Source organism: Hemitrygon akajei, chromosome 15 (genome assembly GCF_048418815.1).
Source record: "Hemitrygon akajei chromosome 15, sHemAka1.3, whole genome shotgun sequence".
Taxonomy (NCBI): Eukaryota; Metazoa; Chordata; class Chondrichthyes; order Myliobatiformes; family Dasyatidae; genus Hemitrygon; species Hemitrygon akajei.
Window position 1 is genome coordinate 20,448,126 of NC_133138.1, and position 19,107 is coordinate 20,467,232.

At 39.2% G+C, this 19,107-nt stretch overlaps 1 protein-coding gene across 13 annotated transcripts in view; it reads right to left on the reverse strand.

Moving 5' to 3' along the window:
• The window catches only part of tenm2a (teneurin transmembrane protein 2a), a 2,964,155-nt gene that overhangs the window by 195,729 nt on the left and 2,749,319 nt on the right, over window positions 1–19,107 (reverse strand). The gene's annotated exons all lie outside the window — the stretch shown is intronic.

Genomic DNA, 19,107 nt, shown 5'->3' on the forward strand with positions numbered 1-19,107 from the left:
CCTCAGACAGCAGGTTCATCATTAAAGGAGAAATTAAATAGACCAAGGTTGCAGCCTCTCTTTACTTAGATCTTAGTGTGCTGCCTTGAATGTAGAAGAATGGGAGGCAATATCACTGAAATACACATCACTGTTAAGGAGCTTGACAGGGTATCAGCACAGTTAGTGTTCATCTTGTCTGGGTTACCCACAACCATGATGTTCATCTTGTCTGGGTTACCCATTAGAGGGCTGGCGTGTGGCCATTCAGGACAGTGATGGGAAGAAATAACTTTACGTAAAAGGTAGAGAATCTTCAGAATTAAAAAAGAATCGTGGAGGTTCGGTTACTGAATTTATTCAAGGCAGAGCTCACTAAATGTTCAGTTATCTAGAAACCTGAGAGGTATGGGATTAGTGCAGGAAAATGGCACTGAGGTAAAAGATCAACCATATTATTTTTGAATGATAGAGAGGACTTGAGAGACTTACTTCTATTCCTCATGTCCTAGAGAAGGTAAGCAAAGAATATAACTACTGTTATATTGTGGGTTTAAATTGAAATGTTGTTTTTCACTTCAATGGACAATTTGAACATGTATTGAATAAATAATACTCATAGGGAAAGCAAAGGATTACGAAGAAGTATTAAATGGAAAGCTTGACATGATGCACCAATCCAGAGCACAAAACTGAAACAATTTGTGAACCAGACTGGATTATTACTCACTATTCCTTTCCAGGCACATTTTTAGAACTTACATATGGATTTCATTTTTACTTTTGCCATTTCTACATTGTCAATAACACTTGAGTCATTTTCACTTATATTCATGTGTCACCAGGCTAAATGGTTCTGTCTTTTATTTTTCACCTCAACATAAAATAAAATGAGGGCTTATTGGATACACAGCAGGTCAGGCAGCATCTAGGGAGAGGAATAAGGAACTGACATTTCAAATAGGTGAAGGGTTTCACCCCTAAATGTCGGCTCTTTATTCCACTCCATAGATGCTACCTGGCCTGCTGAGTTACTCCTGTATTTTGTGTGTGTTATTCTGGATTTCCAGCATCTGCAGTATCACTTGTGCTCATCGACTATCACTTTCAACAATAAAGTGTGAATGCATGCAACATCTATATAAAGTTAATGAGAAGACATTTCTCTATTTGGACATTTGTTCTGTAATTTTTTTTCAGATAAAGTGAACACTGGTGGAAAAAGCAACAAATTAAGAAAATGAAGCGAAAACAAATTATTCACAAGTTGTTCCTGTTATTCTCTATTAGAGAAATTAGTTTGTATCTGGTTTAATATCTAATTGTGCACAGAGGTTCATCTCAAGAAGTTCCCAAGAGTCTTAAATGCAAGAAAGTCACTAATCTCAAAGAAACAATTATAGCGTATACCAATCTCCACTTTTACCTCTCACTCCCAGGAGCAAACATGCTACCTAGCAACCAACAATTCAACATTCTGTCTCCTTTTTACTTTGGCTATTTTCCCTGCTGTACCTTGGCTGGCATGCAGATTTTTCTTTTGTTTTTGAAATTACAGATTTTTTTGTCAAACTATATCATTTCTTTGGGAGGGTTTTTCAAAAGAAAGTGCTGTTATCACATCTTTGTTTTGTGGTATTTATCAAGACAATTGCAGCGAGCCTACCACCAGCTGTGTCCTTCAAAAATAAAGTATTAAACCGGAAGCCTGATGTAATCCCACATGTAATGGAAAAAAACTCGATTGTATTTCAAAAGCACACTCTTCATTCCCAACCTTCTTTCCTGCCTTACTTCAATGATTGTATACTGTAGAAGTCAAGGTCCTTATAGTTAACATACACAATCTTTTTGTGCAGCTAGTGTATGACACACAAATCATTGGATATTCAGGGTTTCACCACCTTGCAGTGAAAAACATCAGAAAGTACTGTGCTATTGAGAGAAGAAGGTTCGATGGATTAATTTTGTGCCCTGAAGAATATCATGTTTGTAAAAATCTACTCAAGCTTTTCTTAATTTAACAGGGTAATTTTTTTCTCTTTGGGTTCTCGCTCGTTCTCTCTCCTCTCTGCTGAGGGACTTCTCAGAACTAGATGCCAGGAGCTTGGTGAGATTGGGTTTGCCCTCTCCTGATTCCCTCTTGGCTTTCTGCCTTGATCTATTTTTGTCACCTCTTCTCCTTCTGTACATAAAAAATATCAGAGGTGCTCAAAATGAGAAAGAACGCTGATGGAATAATTAAGAAAAACTAGTTTCCAGTGGCAGAAGGATTAGTAATGGGGGCACGGATTCAAGGCATTATGTGAACACAAAGAATTTTTTTTACAGTAATTGTTATGTTATGTGAGGTCATGGCATCATGATCAAAATTGATTTACCTTTTCTTGACCTTAATGATATTTTAAAGTATCATCCTAAGGGATTAACTCAGAAGCAAAACTAATTACAGAGCTAGATAACACCCAAGCCAAGTCAACCTGTAGTCTGGCTAGGGCTCATGCACCAGAAGACATTAAAGGGTAGTTCCAGGGTTTTTCAGTGAGGAAAAAAATGATATAGAATGCAACATACACATATATAAACTAACCTTGATGAAGGTAGGTCAGTGAATATTATATATGTTGACTTTAGTATTGCATAGTAACTTGGTAGATAGTATTCAAAATTGGTTTGGTCACAGAAGCCAGAAGGGACAATGGAGGAGTGTTATTCTGACTGGAAGTCTGTGGCCAGTGGTGTCCTATAAGGATCAGTGCTAGAACCTCTATTGTTAGTGATGTTAGTCATAGTGATTGTTAGTCATAGGAAGTCATTCCTGCCTGTGGCCATCAAACTTTACAGCTCCTCCCTTGGAGTGTCAGACACCCTGAGCCAATAGGCTGGTCCTGGACTTATTTCCACTTGGCATTATTTACTTATTATTATTTAATTATTTATGGTTTTATATTGCTATATTTCTACACTATTCTTGGTTGGTGCGACTGTAACGAAACCCAATTTCCATCGGGATCAATAAAGTATGTCTGTCTCTCTGTCTGTCTGTTTATAATTAATTTGGATGAATATGTAAGTGAGCTGCTTATTAAATATGTGGGGAGATGACACCAAAATTGGTGGAATTATGGACAGTGAGGAAGATTGTGAGAGGATACGGCAAGCTATGGATCAGTTGGAAATAGCTGGTGGAATTTAAGCCGGGCAACTGTGAGGCGTTGCACTTTGGGAGATCAAATGTAAATTATAAACAGCATAACTCTTAGGAGCATTATGCAGAGTGGGATTTTGTGGTGTAATGTCATAGCACCCTGAAAGGAGCCACACAAATAGAAAGGCTGGTAAAGAAAGCTTACAGTTTTCATCAAAGTAATGAACAAACAAGCAGGGATGTCAGACTGTAGCTGTATACAACATTGGTTTGGCCACATGTGGAGTATTGTGTGCAGTTCCGGTCACTACATTACAAGAAGGATGTGGAGAATTTAGAGATTCTTTTTAAGTGGTTCACCAAGACAGGAGAATATTAGCTATACGGAAAGGTTGGACCAACTTGGATTGTCTCCTCTAGAACCTTAGAGGCTGAGGGATGACCTGATAAAAGCAAATAAAGTTGTGTGAGTTATAGGTAAGCCAGTCAGTCCTTTTCCCAGGATGGAAATATCAGTAACCAGAGAAAATTGCTTTAAGGTGAATGCAGGAAAGTTTAAAAGACTCTTATGAGTGTTTTCTTCACACGTGAAGTGATAGGTAATTGGGATATACTGCCAGGGAGGTAGTGGAAGCTAGTACAATACCTTCATTTTAAGAGGCATTTAGTTAGGCACTCGATGGGGTTATATAGACTTTACGAGGGCATACACACAAATGTTGGAGGAACTCAGCAGGTCAGGTAGCATCTATGGCAATGAATAAACTGCTGATGTTTGGGGCCAAGTCTCTTCAGCAAGACTAGAAAAGAAGGGGGAAGATTCCAGAATCAGAAGGTGCCAGGAAGGGGAAGGAGTACAAGCTAGCAGGTGATAGGTGAAGGCAGGTGGGTGGGAAAGGGTGGGGGGGTTGGAATGAAGTAAGAAGCTGGGAGGTGATAGGTAAAAAAAAAGTAATGGGCTGGAGAGGAAGAGATCTGATAAGAAAGGAGAGTGGACCATGGGAGAAAGGGGAGGAAGAGGGGCACCAAGGAGAGGTGATAAGCAGGTGAAGGGGGCAGAGTGGGGAAATGAAGAAGAAAGAAGGAGGGAGTTGGAGAAATTGATGTTCATACCATCAGGTTGCAGGCTATCTAAATGGAATATAACAAGATTTGCAGCATGTGCAGAATCTCTTGTGTTTATTATATGTAGGCTGACGGGATTTGTTTAAATTGGCTTCATGACTGGCACAGACATTGTGGTCGAAGAGCCTGTTACTTTGCTGTACTATTCTGCCCCATGCATGTAGGAATTTCTTCCCAAAATGGTGGTGAATCTTCAGAATTCTCAGTGAGGCTGGACCATTGAAAATATTCCAAGCAGACAGAGAATATGCTGAACTTCTTGAAAGATAGAGCTTTGAAAAATAGAGGGATATGGGTGACCCTGGGTAATTTCTAAAGGACATGTTTGGCACAGTTTTGTGGGTCGAAGGGCCTCTATTGTGCTGTAGACTTTCTATGTTTCTATAAAGGTCTGAGAGGAGAGGGCTATGTGGGATTTGCATAGAAGAGTTGAGATCTGGCATAGTACAGTTATGATTTGGTATCCTAGTTTAGGCAGGACTGAGGAGCTGAATGGCCTAGTCTTTCTCCAACTTTCTCGTGCATCATTATGATTTAATTAAACAAATGATGGTTAAGAATCACAGTCAAGGTCTGTTGGATAAATTGCCCTGTTCTTTTAACAGCTGAGGCGGTGATATCTTAAGAAGCAACATCTAGAAACACTAACAATTGCCTTAAACATGATCAAACTAAAGGACTTCATAATTCACCTGTTACGTGGATAGTTTAGGTTGTAGGTTTTTGCAAATAAAATGATGTAAGGCATTTTATTTTTAAGAAAAACCATAACAACTCATTTATTGTACTCCAAACACTGAACACTAAGCGCAGTAAAATTACATTACATAATTATATCATCACATCAGACCAGCTTCTTAAAGTAAACCCTAACTCAATGTCAGTGGTTATGAATTATGTACGTTTCCACCAGCAACAATACTCTACAAGGTGACTACCCTCTGAAGATATTCGAGATCAATATGCCCGATGGTTGAATGACTTCTTTGAAGCTTTAAGTTTTAATTGAATCATCAGCAGTTAAAACAATTATACTTATTCCGAGACACATTATTGCTGGTGACTCTCTGCACCAAGCAGGTTATTGAATCAGGCGTCACTCCTGAAACAGGAACAGAAAATGCTAGAAAAACTCAGCAAGTCAGGCAGCATCAGCTTTTTTGTTTTGGGTCCCAGACCTGAAATTCATTTCTATACGCACTGCATGACCTAGTGAATATATCAGCCATGTTCTGTTCTTATTGCAGAATTCCAGCGCCTGCTGTCTTTTGATTTTCATTCTTTCCTGAAATACATTAAAACAGCTTGGAATTCCAGCAACTGGATTGTTTATTCCAACAAATAAAAATGCTTTGCTCACTCTATCTGACTGCAATGGAGACCTCCTCGCCCAGGTACATTGTGAAGCTTTTCGCCCAATGCTGCTCACAACCTTTATTTGTATCCTTAATTGCACTAAACTGGCTTTGCAGACACCCCCGACTGACGCCTTTTTTAATCTTTGAAAAGGAAAATCCTGATTGTAGTTTCCTTTACAAAGGAAACTGATAGCTCTAGTTGCACAGCTCTAACTAACGATATGAATATATTTGTTTAAAAAATAATACAACATAAGCAGGCAAGAACAATTAACTTAATTTCTTTTAATATTTCATAAGAGATTTAATAATGATCTAATTTTTTTCCTCTGCTTTTCTAAGTACCTCAGACCTTATTACTTCTTTGGGCCAAATGATAATAAAATTAGCTGGGTGGGAACTAATTGGGCCCCAGTCTCCTTTACAGCAGCTCCAAGCACAAAAACCAGGAAAAAGAGAGAAATGACATTTGATGGAAACTGTGCCAAATCATTAAAGTAATTTCCCTAGCCTGTGCTATATTATTGGCAAAAATTTGAATTCTGACAGTTAATGAATCCTTATGTAATAATCAGAATCTTCAAAATGCCTGGCATCCTGATTATTATATGCTCAGTTTTAATCAGTAAATATCTGTTGTTTGTATGTTTTGATTAGATTCCCCATCAAATAATATATTTGGCCCATACAGCAAGGACTTCTTTTTATCACAGTTTCAAACTGTTTCTTCTAAGTGCTGAGAACTCAGACCTTATAAAAGCAATCCCAACCTTATCTTTCTCACGTCTGACCTTGGTACAACATTGAATCTTAGCTTAAAGTTAAGTCCCTATCTTAGGTATCTGCACAGAATATTTTCTTCATTACATTATATGGTGACTGAACAGTCCAAAATTTCCTTTATATTTCAACATCATTGCTATTCATAGCCCAATATCTTTAGGCACAAGGCTGAGTCCACTGGAGGCTGGAAGGCCTGTTCTGGGGTTAAAGGACTGAGAGGGTGGGTGGGAGGGAGGAATGGAGCCTGTTTTGCTGTTTTTGTATTTGTTGCTTGCTGTGTTCAGTGTTATTCCACTGAGCAATTTGGGCATGCTATGTTGCCGCTGGAATCTGTAGCAACACTTACGGGCTGCCTCCAGCACCTGTTCAGGTGTGTTAGTTCAAGACTTACATCTTGAATTGCTTGGCTTATTTCTAGAATCTTTCCCTGTGACGTAAATTAATCCAATTTCAAGGCCACTGTCAATCTCAGACAAAAGTATGCAGAACATTGGCACATCTAGTACAGGTACAGTTTTCCAAGTAAATGCTAATGTCTTTAAATCTTGAAACGATGGCCCCAAAATTGGATTGTGCCCACATTATACCTAGTTCAACATATGGTTTACGTGACCAGCGCAAGGTCATTGGTAACTGCTCTACAGCCTCTTTCAGATGCTATCAGGGAGTTGAGACAGTTGCCCAGCCCTTTCAGGATGATCAGTTCCAGCTGAGGGACTTAAGGAAGTTTGGGTTTTGGGGGAGAGAATGGTAATCAGAATTGATTGAGCAGTTAACCAGTTGTTCAAAATTTTAATCAGAAGATTGGAGGAACATCCCTGTTCTTTGTATATTGGTAAAAAAGTAAACACAATATAGAAGCATAGAAAACCTACATCACAATACAGGCTGTTTGGCCCACAAAGCTGTGCCAAACATGTCCTTACCTTGGAAATTACCTAGGGATACCCATAGCTCTCTATTTTTCTGAGCTTCCTGTACCTGTCCAGGAATCTCTTAAAAGACCTATCGTATCCGCCTCCACCACCGTCGCTGGCAGCCCATTCCAAGCACTCACCACTCTCTGAGTAAAAAACTTATCCCTGACTTCTCCTCTGTACCTACTTCCAAGCACCTTAAAACTGTGCCCTCTCGTGCTAGCCATTTCAGCCCTGGGAAAAAATATTAGATCCATATTTGGGAGCTGCCAGTTACTTATAGGCCAATTTTAAAATACAACATGATGTGTCCTGATATGGATCTAATTTTGTTTGGCTATATAATAGACAGATACGTATATAATTTCAAGGGTAATTTTGACCTTCACCGCCTAGAAAATTGGAAGCAAATTTCAATTTTAATTCCATTGATTCTTTAATGGGTGTCATCCATTCTGGTAGTTTATTCCCTAAAGCATAAAGTTCCATGAAAGAGAATGGAGCAGGGAGATGCCAAGGCAAATCCTGAGAAGAACCTAAATATTCCTTGTTAGGTCAGGAGAAATAACCATTCTCCTCATGGCTCCATCAAGTGAGGAACATATTTACAAACTACATGTTTACTTGGTACATATGACATATAAAGCTAATCTATCTTTAAATCTATCTTTCCTGATGCTCTGATTTCAATCAATGAATCAGTAAAGTCATGTTTGTGATTATATTGCATATTTAATGTTTGAACAGAAGCTTCTATGCTAATGTTTACTCTGAAAATTGAAAATAAACAGCAGAAAAAAATAATGTTGGCCTATTTACAGAACAGAACACTCTGAAGTATAAAGGGAGAAAGGAATAGGACAGATCAGGGCCCAAACATCCTTATAATTTCAATTTACTTAGTCCCTTCACCACATTAAAGAGTCTCAAGGTGGTTCACTGGATTGTATTTGTCCAAAAATCAACCTTTTGGAAAACTGAGTAAAGGTTTGGTCAGATGTAAAGGTTAGAAAGGAAGAGGAGGAATAGTTCCAGAATTTATGGATGAAACACCTGAATAACCTTTCATAATGACAAGTAAAGAAAGAAGGGAATATGAAAGAGGCAAGGAATAGGGTTTTTGCACATTTGTTAGGGCTTTCACAGAAGATTCCTGCGGAAAAAAGTACCATTATCATGCCATTACTGTCCGCCAAGACAGTCCTCCTCATTGAGTTAATTATCCCACGGGAGGAAGGAGCGGAGGCTGAAGTTCTCAGACCTGGCAGCTGAGTGTGAGGAAGCTGGCTGGAGGACAATAGTCTACCCTGTGGAGGTAGGATGCTGGGGCTTCATTGGTGCATCGATGATGAGGTTACTCCATGATATGGCAATGATTGGAGCGAGACTCAGAAGGGCCACCAGAGAGGTGGCTGAAGAGGCAGGAAAGGGTAGCTTTTGGTTGTGACTGAGGAGGAAGAACAGAAATTAGGAGACTGACTAATCCCATTGGAAGCTGCAGGAGGAGGCAGAGAGATGTCCCTGCCAACAATCTGCCGCCAGAAGATGTACTAGGGCTAAGGGAGCGAAACATCAACGAACGGTGGACTCTCACTGATGACCCTGCAGCTGACCCAAGGGTACTGTTGGAGGATTGGCAGATAGCAATGCCAGGCAGGAAACAACATCTTTCTATAAGTCTCATTAGTCGAGTGGGAATCTGGGATAAATGTTGAAATCCAACCACAGTACTTGAGGAATTAAAAGTTTAAATATTAAATAAAGCTGCAATGAACAAATCTAGATTCAGTAATGCTGACAATGAAACTGCAGGGTAACTTTGAAAACCTAAATGGTTACAAATATCCCCCCAGAGAAGGAAAATAGTTGTCTTATCCATGTTCAATAGACTCCAGATTCCATGCAATATATGAATGCATCTATGGGCTGGAAAAGTTATTGAATGATATAGAACTGTTGGAACAAAAATAATGCAGAATGGACAGCTGGCAAAAGACAATGGCATAGACAGTCCTGATGACCCTTCAAAGTCATCCTCACTAATATCTCAGGATGTGTGGCAGATTGGGCGAGCAAGCTAGAGAAGTAGGTTTAAAGGGTTTATACAGAAGGAGATAGAGAAAGGGAAGTTCCATTGAGACAGACAGATGAGTCAAGCACTAACTTGCCAAGCTGTATCTTATCCTATCAGCTAATGTCCCAGACTGTTCTGTGGCGCTCCGTTTCCTCAGGGAAAAAAACCCAAAACCTCCCTTGTTGGCTATGCACTGGCATACAGAGACTCAGGAGAACAAAGGGCCTAATCGTATACTGGGTGGAGAACTTAGTGTCCACCATTCAGAATGGATCAATAATACCAGTCCAGTTGTTTGAATGCCAGAAGGACGTGATTGCTAGACTGAGCCTACAGTAGAACAAACTTCAGGGGGAGAAAAAAAAACTTTTAACTACGCTCAAAAGACATAGTGTATCACAGATGAGTCTGTGGACGTGTATTGGTAAGGATGATGTAGACTTTTGACACAATTCATTGAAGCAAACATTCTGCATGTATATTACAGGTCCACCTTTATTCTGAAGATACACTCTATTATGTTGCATGGAACATCCCTCTTCTATTATAATTAAATTAGCCCAGAGTGACCAAGGCTGCTTGAATCGCTGTTGAGGAGCATACAAAAATGCCACGGAGCTGAAGCTATGAAATGGTTTGAAATGCATGCTGACCAATGGAAGCAAAACACTGTAGACTATACGCTCCAAAGCCACAAGCAACGGATCAAATCAAACCTCCGAAATTCTGCAAAACCAGTCATGAACAGTTCAACAATTAATGGAAGGCGGTGACTGCATGCACCTTTCCATTACCAACAGAATATACTGCGAGAGCACAGGAGCCTGTAACTCTTGTAATTATCATCAAGGGGATGAATCATCTCAACCTCCTCTTACGACTCCGACTAGAAACCTTTCTTTAGCTTTGAACTTCAGTAGAGCTAAGGACGGCACCGGACGGTGACCTCTCCCAGCTTGTCAGTGAAACAGTTAAATTCTTCCTATTCTAATGTCTCTGTTTTCCTTTGCAGGGTGGCTGGGCTCCAATCAGATGGAGCCCAGATTATAGTGGACGTGCACGATAGAGCTGAATTTCGGAAGTGTGGTGAGAATAATAGTTTATACCTCTCAATAGCATTTGACTAAGCGTGGAATCAAGAAGCCCTTTTAAAATCGCAATCAATGTGAACCAGGATTACAACTCATCCTAGAACTGAATTATACCCAGCTCAATCAATGATGGCTATGGTTATAAATTCTACAAGCAAGAAATACAAGTATAGTATATGCGTTGAGAATACCATTCCATAGCGATTTTCCTGCAAGTCATATTCCATCTTGACTTGAAAATATATCACTGAGTCAAAATAATAGAATTTATCCCTAACAGAAAAGTGAGATTATCTTCCCCGTATCTTATGCTATGGTTCAAGATGGCAGCTCACCACCATTTTCTCAAGGAAAATTAATACCTTGCATTAATGCCACTTCTTCTGTACGATGAAAGGGATCCTTCAAAACTGAAACTGCATTAAGCAACTACAAATTACATTTATTTAAACTCAGACTAAAATAATTCACTTTTAATGCCACCAAATTACCTTCTCTAATCTTTAAACAGATTGATGTTATGTCCTGTATTACAGAGCATTGCCATAGTCATTTTAAAAGTATCCCATCACAAGGACAATTAGGTTTTAATTTTCCAGGATCATTTTTAAGTCACCTCTGTGCTGACCGTCATTCTTTGTAGTGTATTCTCATAATGAGCTGCATGTCTTCACCATTAACTGTTGCTGTGGGAACCACCCTGCACTCCCAGCTGCTTCCAGCAGGGAAAGAAAAGGAGTATTTCCTACATTTATTCAAACAGTATGTGCACGCTTTGTGCAGTCTGGAAGCTGTTTCTTCACAGCCTGACATACTTAAATTGAGATGAAGCATCAATTTATTTATGAATTACATTTTTAAATGGATGTTGTAAGTAGATTTTGTTAGAGTCAGCAATGCAATGTGATTAATATCTCTACTTGTGGATTTGGCCTAAACTCACCTGAGATCTTGCTGCTTACAACTTAATCCAACCAGACTTCCTTACAGCAATATTTACTCTGTATCTTGCTGTTTTTGTGGAACACATCCTTCAACTAGTATTCTTCTTTAAAGAAAGGCAATATTTAGGGATGAAAATTATTTAAAGTTAAACAGCTAAATATTCTAACCCACCCTTAAGCCTGGTTTCAGTTACTTCTTCAAGTTAATGACAAAAACTTAGGAACTCAGTCAAGAGAGCAGGACTGGATCGACAGGGTGTTGATTGGGCAGGGTTTGTTTCCCCTTGTAGGTGAATCTAGAACTGGGAGCCAAAATAAGTTGCTTATTTGAGAAAAGAGCTGAGATATATGCGAGTTTTTGCAACTCTCACAAAAAGCGGAACCTCTGAATACTGAAAATCAAGGTTCAAGGACCAAGAAACAACTTTATTCGCCATGTTAATATAAATGTATAAGGAATTTGCTGTGGTGCGTTGGTCAGGGTGCAACATGCAACAAAAAACATTCAACCATTATAAATAGCAAAGAATTGTATAAAAATATAAGGTTAGAAGTTACAAGTATGGATATAGAATAAAATATGCATAAATACCAGCATATCTTTACAATATAAACAGTGTTACAAAAAGTGTTTACAGTGTAGTGCTGTGGCGGAGGTAACACAGGGGGTTGCAGGGCTAATTAGAATGGTTGATGAGATTTACTGCCTAGGGCAAAGAAAATTTAAGATAGAGTGAAGCTTTTTTTTATAACCCTATAGTACTTTAAAGCAAAGGTAGATAAATAAGTGGTTGAAGATTCCACAGGTCAACAGGACAGGAGAACTTAAGGTCATAATCAACAGATGCTGGCATTTAATAAGATCAGGGTCAAACATCCTTCTCTTGCTTCTAATTCAAAAGTCCATATGTACACAAATCATTTTAGGACTCACCTGAAAGCCATGGTTTCTGACCGCTACCAATCATTTGTGCTCGCCTTGAGGGGTGGAAAAGTTGATGTGGGAAAAGAAAACCTAACGGTCCAGAAACCATTGCATTAAATGACTCCCAAAAAGAGCTGGTGAACTTTTTTTTGTTATTTCTTTCACCCTTTTTTAGTATAGCTGTTCATCAACTCACAGTAAGTCCACAAACATTTCCACTAAAATAAGACATATATGAGGTGTTAGAAGAACAAAGATTGAAAATTAAACGCTTTTCTATGGTGGTTGGTGTAAATTCAAAGCAGGGAAGAAATGAGCTCAGACACTGAGAACAAAAGCCAGTTTACAGATATCCCAATAAAACAAGTTGGAAAGAGTAATACCCATGGATCCTATTGCAATCAGTACAAGGATTCATTTTGGGGATTGACTTTCACAATGCTGTGAAACTAATTCCAATGATTGCTTTGTGAGTTATGTCTTGTTCACTTTTCAATCCCTTTACTTTCAGACATTCCTCAACTTCCACAGAATGTGCTCCTACAGCCAAGCTTAGCAACTGCCCGAGAACACCTGCTAGCACATGTGCAAGTTTTAATCCTTTAAAGCCAATTATTATCATTTGCCTATCAGATTATCTACTCAATTTCTAGCTCATTAGATTAGATTAGATTCAACTTTATTGTCATTGTGCCGAGTACAGATACAAAGCCAATGAAATGCAATTAGCATCTAACCAGAAATGCAAAGAATAGTGTTACAGTTTTACAAAATAACTGCAAATAAAGAGTAAGTGCTACAGCACACAAATATAAAAGTACTGAGGCAGTACAATATGGGTGCAATACTGCTTAGCGTTGTCAGATGTGGTTCAGTAGGGTCACAGCCTCAGGGAAGACGCTCTTCTTGTGCCTGCTGGTGCGGGAGTATAGGCTCCTGTAGCGCCTACCGGATGGGAGGAGAGTAAAAAGTCCATGGTTAGGGTGAGATGCATCCTTCATAATGCTTTTCGCCCTGCCCAGGCAGTGTTTATGATAAATGTTCTCAATGGTGGGCAATTGGGTGCCGATAATCCGCTGGGCAGTTTTCACCACCTGCTGGAGTGTTTTGTGGTCCGATATGGGACAATTGCCTTACCACATTGAGATGCAGTTGGTGGGTATGCTCTCAATGGTACAGCGGTAAAAGTCCGTCAGTATCCTGGGACAGAGGTGAGCTTTCTTGATGCTCTGCAGGAAATAAAGGCATTATTGTGCCGTTTTGATCAGGATGGAGGAGTTCAGGGACCAGGCGAGGTCATCAGAAATGTGGACACCAAGGAACTTGAAGCTTGATACACACTCCACTACAGCTCCGTTGATGTAGATGGGGACGTGAGTGTGGCTCCTAGCATGCCTGAAGTCCACAATGATCTCCTTGGTCTTCTAGGTGTTAAGGGCCAGGTTGTTGTCAGTACACCACATGACCAGGTGCTAGACCTTGTCCCTGTAGGCCATCTCATCATCCCCTCTGATCAGGCCAACCACCGTGCTGTCATCTGCGAACTTGATTATGGAGTTAAAACCATGTACGGGAACGCAGTCATAGGTGAAAAGGGAGTACAGAAGAGGGCTTAGCACACAGCCTTGAGGCACGCCGGTATTCAGGGTGAGAATGGAGGAGGAGAGGTTGTCTAACTTAACAGATTGGGGTCCATTTGTCAGAAAGTCCAAGGTCCAATTGCAGAGGGATGAGCTGATACCAAGCTGGCGAAGTTTGGTGATCAGCTTGGAGGGGGTCACAGTATTGAATGCTGAACTAAAGTCAATGAACAGGATTCTGATGAAGAGTTGGGGCTGTCCATGTGGGTCAGGGCAGAGTGAAGTGCCGTGGAGATGGTGTCCTCCGTTGACCTGTTGGTGCGATAGGCAAATTGATGGGGGTCCAGGGTAGTGGGCAGACAGGATTTCAGATGTGATAGAACCAGTCTCACAAAGCACTTTGCAATGATGGGGGTGAGTGCAAATGGGCAGAATTCATTCAGGCCCGTGGCAGTGGAATGCTTTGGCACTGACACAATGGTGGCGATCGTGAAGCTTGTGGGGACAACTGCCTGGGCCAGGGACAGACTGAAAATGTCCGTGAAGACACCAGCCAACTGCCCTGCACAGACTCTGAGCACATGGCCAGGTACTCCATCCGGACCAGATTCCTTCCGTATATTCACCCTGCTCAGGGTGGCGCACACATCGGAGGTGGAAAGTGAGAGAGGCAGTCCTCTCCTGTCCACGCTTCCACCATCTGCTCAACTTTTCACCAATTGTCTAGTTGACTACTTCCCAAACCAACACTCATCTGGAATATTATTTGAGGATGGAAGGCAGCATAGACGTGTTTTAATTACTTCTTGACTCCCCACTTCCCCCTACCCCAGCAAACTTCCTTTCTTCCTTCTTGGAAGGCATGGTGTTTTCAGACCTCGCCACAGTTTTCTCAGCACAACTTGATGGCATATTTTAAGCACAAGTTCTGTAAAATTTCAATAATCCTTTGCACTAATCATGAGAATAACGCGTCCAAAGACAACTTCACTGACATAAGTGGCTCCCCTCCAGTGTGAAGTGGTCACCATTTCTGTGAACTACACTCTTTTAAAGGCCTTTGAGGAAAGTCTGATGATGTCCCGATAAAGGGTCTCAACCCGAAATACTGACTCCTTATTCCTTTCCCTAGAGGCTGCCTGACCTGCTGAGTTACTCCAGCATTTGCGTGCGTTACTCTGGATTTCCAGCATCTGCAGAATCTCTTGTGTTTATGTTACAGATGATATACTGCATTAAAAAGTTACCAAATGCATTTTTAAAGAAGTGATTTAACAATATAATCTGGTTAGATTATAAGTAACATATAAAGATCATTTTTCAGTTTCTTGAGCTCAGATTACTCAGTGGTAATTATAAATGTTTCTTTTTAGTGATAATAAGCTACTCAGAACTGTGTGAAATAAATATGACAAAGGTACCACTCTTTTCAGGAAATTTTTTTAAAGCTACTATCTTTTTAAGTAATTACATACTAAATTGCTGTCTGATTATCTCATGGTTCACGGACAATTTTGTAGTTGGCGATTTGTAAATTAAATTGACTAGAGTCTCAATGGTAAATTAAAACTTTTCAAAATGGCCACAAACTTGGGTGATGATCACATTACAATGCCTATTGCTAGAGGTCATGCATTTAAGGTGGGGGGCGAGTTTAAAGGAGATGGGCAGGGCATATTTATTTTCAAAGCGTGGTAGGTATCTGGAAGCAGATTCAATAATGACATTTAATAGGTTATTCCACAGACACATTAATATACAGAATGGGGAGATATGGATCATGTCCAGGCATAAGATAATTAGTTTAATTTGGCATTATTGTTCACGCAGGCATTAGTGGGTCTAAGGGCCTGTTCTTGTACTATACTATATTGTTTTATCTTCTATGATTGCACCCAATTTATACTTCAGTATGCCTGAGTCAGTGTCTAGAACATCAAACAAAAGAGCATATTTTAAATGCAAGTTTAAACAATCTTTGTCGGAAAGTTATATTACCTTCAGCTTTGAAAAGAAAAACTCAGAAGTCCTCAGTTGATATATCCTATTGCACTGCACCAGACAATTTGATTTTCCTTCCTTAACACCGAGGTGTTTTATGGTGCTTCTGGTTAAGATGGGGTAAGTCATCACAGACAAGATACCAAATATAAGAACACAATGGTTGGAATGGCCAGGCAACTCATAGACAATTACCGGTAAGTGGTTTAACTATGCACAGAGCACCACTACTATGCCATAAATAGGTTCCTGATAATTTATTCGCTTTTCACTGTTTTTGTGCAAAACATGTGAAAAATGAAATGCTTTGCATCCTGCGGAGCATGGCTAGCACAAAAGTGCAGCAGCTCTGATAAAATTCCAATTATATGCATCCCTTGTTGAAGAAAAACTTTAAAAGATTACTTCATCTATAAGCACATTAAACAAGAGAAGTCAGTTACAAGGTCATGTCATTGCATGACTAATTGACTGTCAACCAGTTTAGTGCTGTAAAGTCAAAACACTCAAGTTTAACAATCCGGTAACAGAACGCATGAACATAGGAACTTGGGGAAATAGAAATGACCATTTACACCGTCCAATTCATGTCAGCTGCATCTGGATTCCCGACCTGATTTGATCATTTTTCATCTTTTTCAGATTGTATCCATATCTTTCCACTTCCTGCTGAATCAGTAATTGACCAAATTCCCTTTTGAATACTTCAACAAAGTCAGCATTTACTACACTAGGTGCCAGCCCTTTCCATAAATCAAAAACTCCAAGCGTGACAAAGTTATTTCTGAAGTCTGGTGGAGGCCTCTTCACATTCCATTCATGTCGGCTAGTTTTTATATGTTAATTCTGTACAAAATGCTTCTCTCAACATTCACACCATCAGTTCCCTTCATCTTTGTTTCAGGAACTTGGATCCCTCCTGTCCTTTAATCCTTCAGAGTTGTTGATTTATAGAATATACTCTAACCAGCTGCAGGGGTTCAGACATTTTATATCCAGAATAATGAATAGCTGGCTGTGAGTGAGTTACGGGCTGTAATCTGATCATGAGCCTCAGAAGATTTATGCAGAGAATAATGGATACTTGGAAAAGATTCATCTGTAAACTGTAATTTTTAAATGAGAATTTTTTTTTTGCAATAGGCAGACTCAATCATGGAACAGCCAACATTGGTTTACTCTGAAAATACAAACGCAAGTCAGTGAACAGAGTCCACAATGGATTGAATTTCTGATTAAAAAAACCTGCGCTGTCAAACATGACTGCTGATGCAAAAATATTTCTGCATCAAACTCCACTGCCTTTGCGTCTGTTTACAAACACAACCATCTTTCACAGAACTTCCCATTTCTTTTATCTTCAAGAGCATTGCTTTGAACAGACAAAAGCATTTGTTAGTGTTTTAATCCAAGAACTGAGAAAAATGATAATGCTAAGTTGTAAATGAAAGTGGAAATAATGTTTTCACTTAGCCTTTTTTTTTGCTGCTGGGGTTTTGAAAATCAACTAGAACTATATTTCATCCCAGTCATGCTCTATTATGAATGGGCTAGTGTACGGTATCTCTTTCAGCACAGTACTACTGCATGCAGCCTGCTGCTTTAGTGATAATTTGATGGCTTTTTATTGCAAGTTTAGGGCAGGCAGGAGGGTTTAACAGGTTCTTAAGTAATTTGTAATTTTACCCACCCCACCAAACAACATTTAATCAGAGATTGTTGTTGAAGTTTCATGATAATGTTGTATTTACAGCTATAATGGGAAATCTGAGCATGAATGAAATGTATGAGAAAAAGCAATTGCCAACTCTCTCTCTATAGAACCAGGCTTTTTGCCAGGCTAGAATGGCACTCCAGTTGTGGGTGTGGGATATAGCCTTAACATTCCCCTTTACTCTTGCCTAAATTATTACAGACACTTACCAATTGAGGGGAGGAGGAGAATAAAGTAACCAATCAAAAACACAATTAATGATGCTACTAAGATCTGACTGTGGTAATACTGGAAACTGTTTCTACATGATTCCTCACAAAAGCAGTGTTGTTTTTGGATAAATCTGAATAAATCTGAGGACAACTGTCTATCTCAGAAGCTTTAGAAGCATTCACTGTTATTACACTGTCAAATTTCTCATCTAAGTTTTGTCTTCCATTAAGTCATCAAATAACTAAGCCACAATTAGTGTTTCTTTGAATTTAATAATATGTTGCCTAAAAATTGTTTGGTCATTATTTTATCATTCTTGATAAATATTGATAGACATTTGAAATTAATATTACTCAGTCTAATTTTTAATTAGAGCATGATGAATGAAGAAGCTGTTGAACGGTTTTACACGATATATATTTTCTGATTTCAAAGTTTATCAAAATCATTTAATTATGACTATTTATAAATTTTTCATGACCACAGGAAACCACAAAACCTCTTAATCATGCTGTTAGAGGCACATTTTAACAATTAATTTGTTAATTGAATGGTCTCAAATTTTTCTGTGGCAGATGCATGTTAAAAGCATTTTTGGTTTCTGCTTCTGTAGCAGAATACAAGTAACTAGTAATTGCTTAGAAATGAATGCATCAGACAGTTGATTCTTTTACACAGGACAAAAGGTTCATTCATCTTACTTTGTCGAATACCTTAAAACTAATTGGCATTGTAATTGGCATTGATGTCTGCATTTAAATAGCAGCATTCCAAGTTAGAAGGTAACAATCTTTTTAGTTTTGATCTCACCAACAATCTCTAGCAGAAGGAAGGAATAAAATTACCCATCACAATAAAATTTACAGGTAATTTGCAGTTCAAGGATTTCAGGTGCCTGTATTAAATTAGATAAATTACCTGGGAGAAACTATTTGTTTTTGCTCTTCCCCATTCTTCCACTTTTTCTTTTATTGCTTGATCTCACGTGTGTGTGTGTGTGTGTGTGTGTGTGTGTGTGTGTGTGTGTGTGTGTGTGTGTGTGTGTGTGTGTGTGTGTGTGTGTGTGTGTGTGTGTGTGTGTGTGTGTGTGTGTGTGTGTAGGGGAGGGGGGGAGTGTGATTGTTGTTAACACAAACAGCGCATTTCACTGTCTACTTCGATGTACATGTGATAAATAAATCGGAATCTAAATCATTTTGTAAACCATTGATCTAAGAAGCCAATAAGCCACCTGATACAATCATACGCGGGTAAC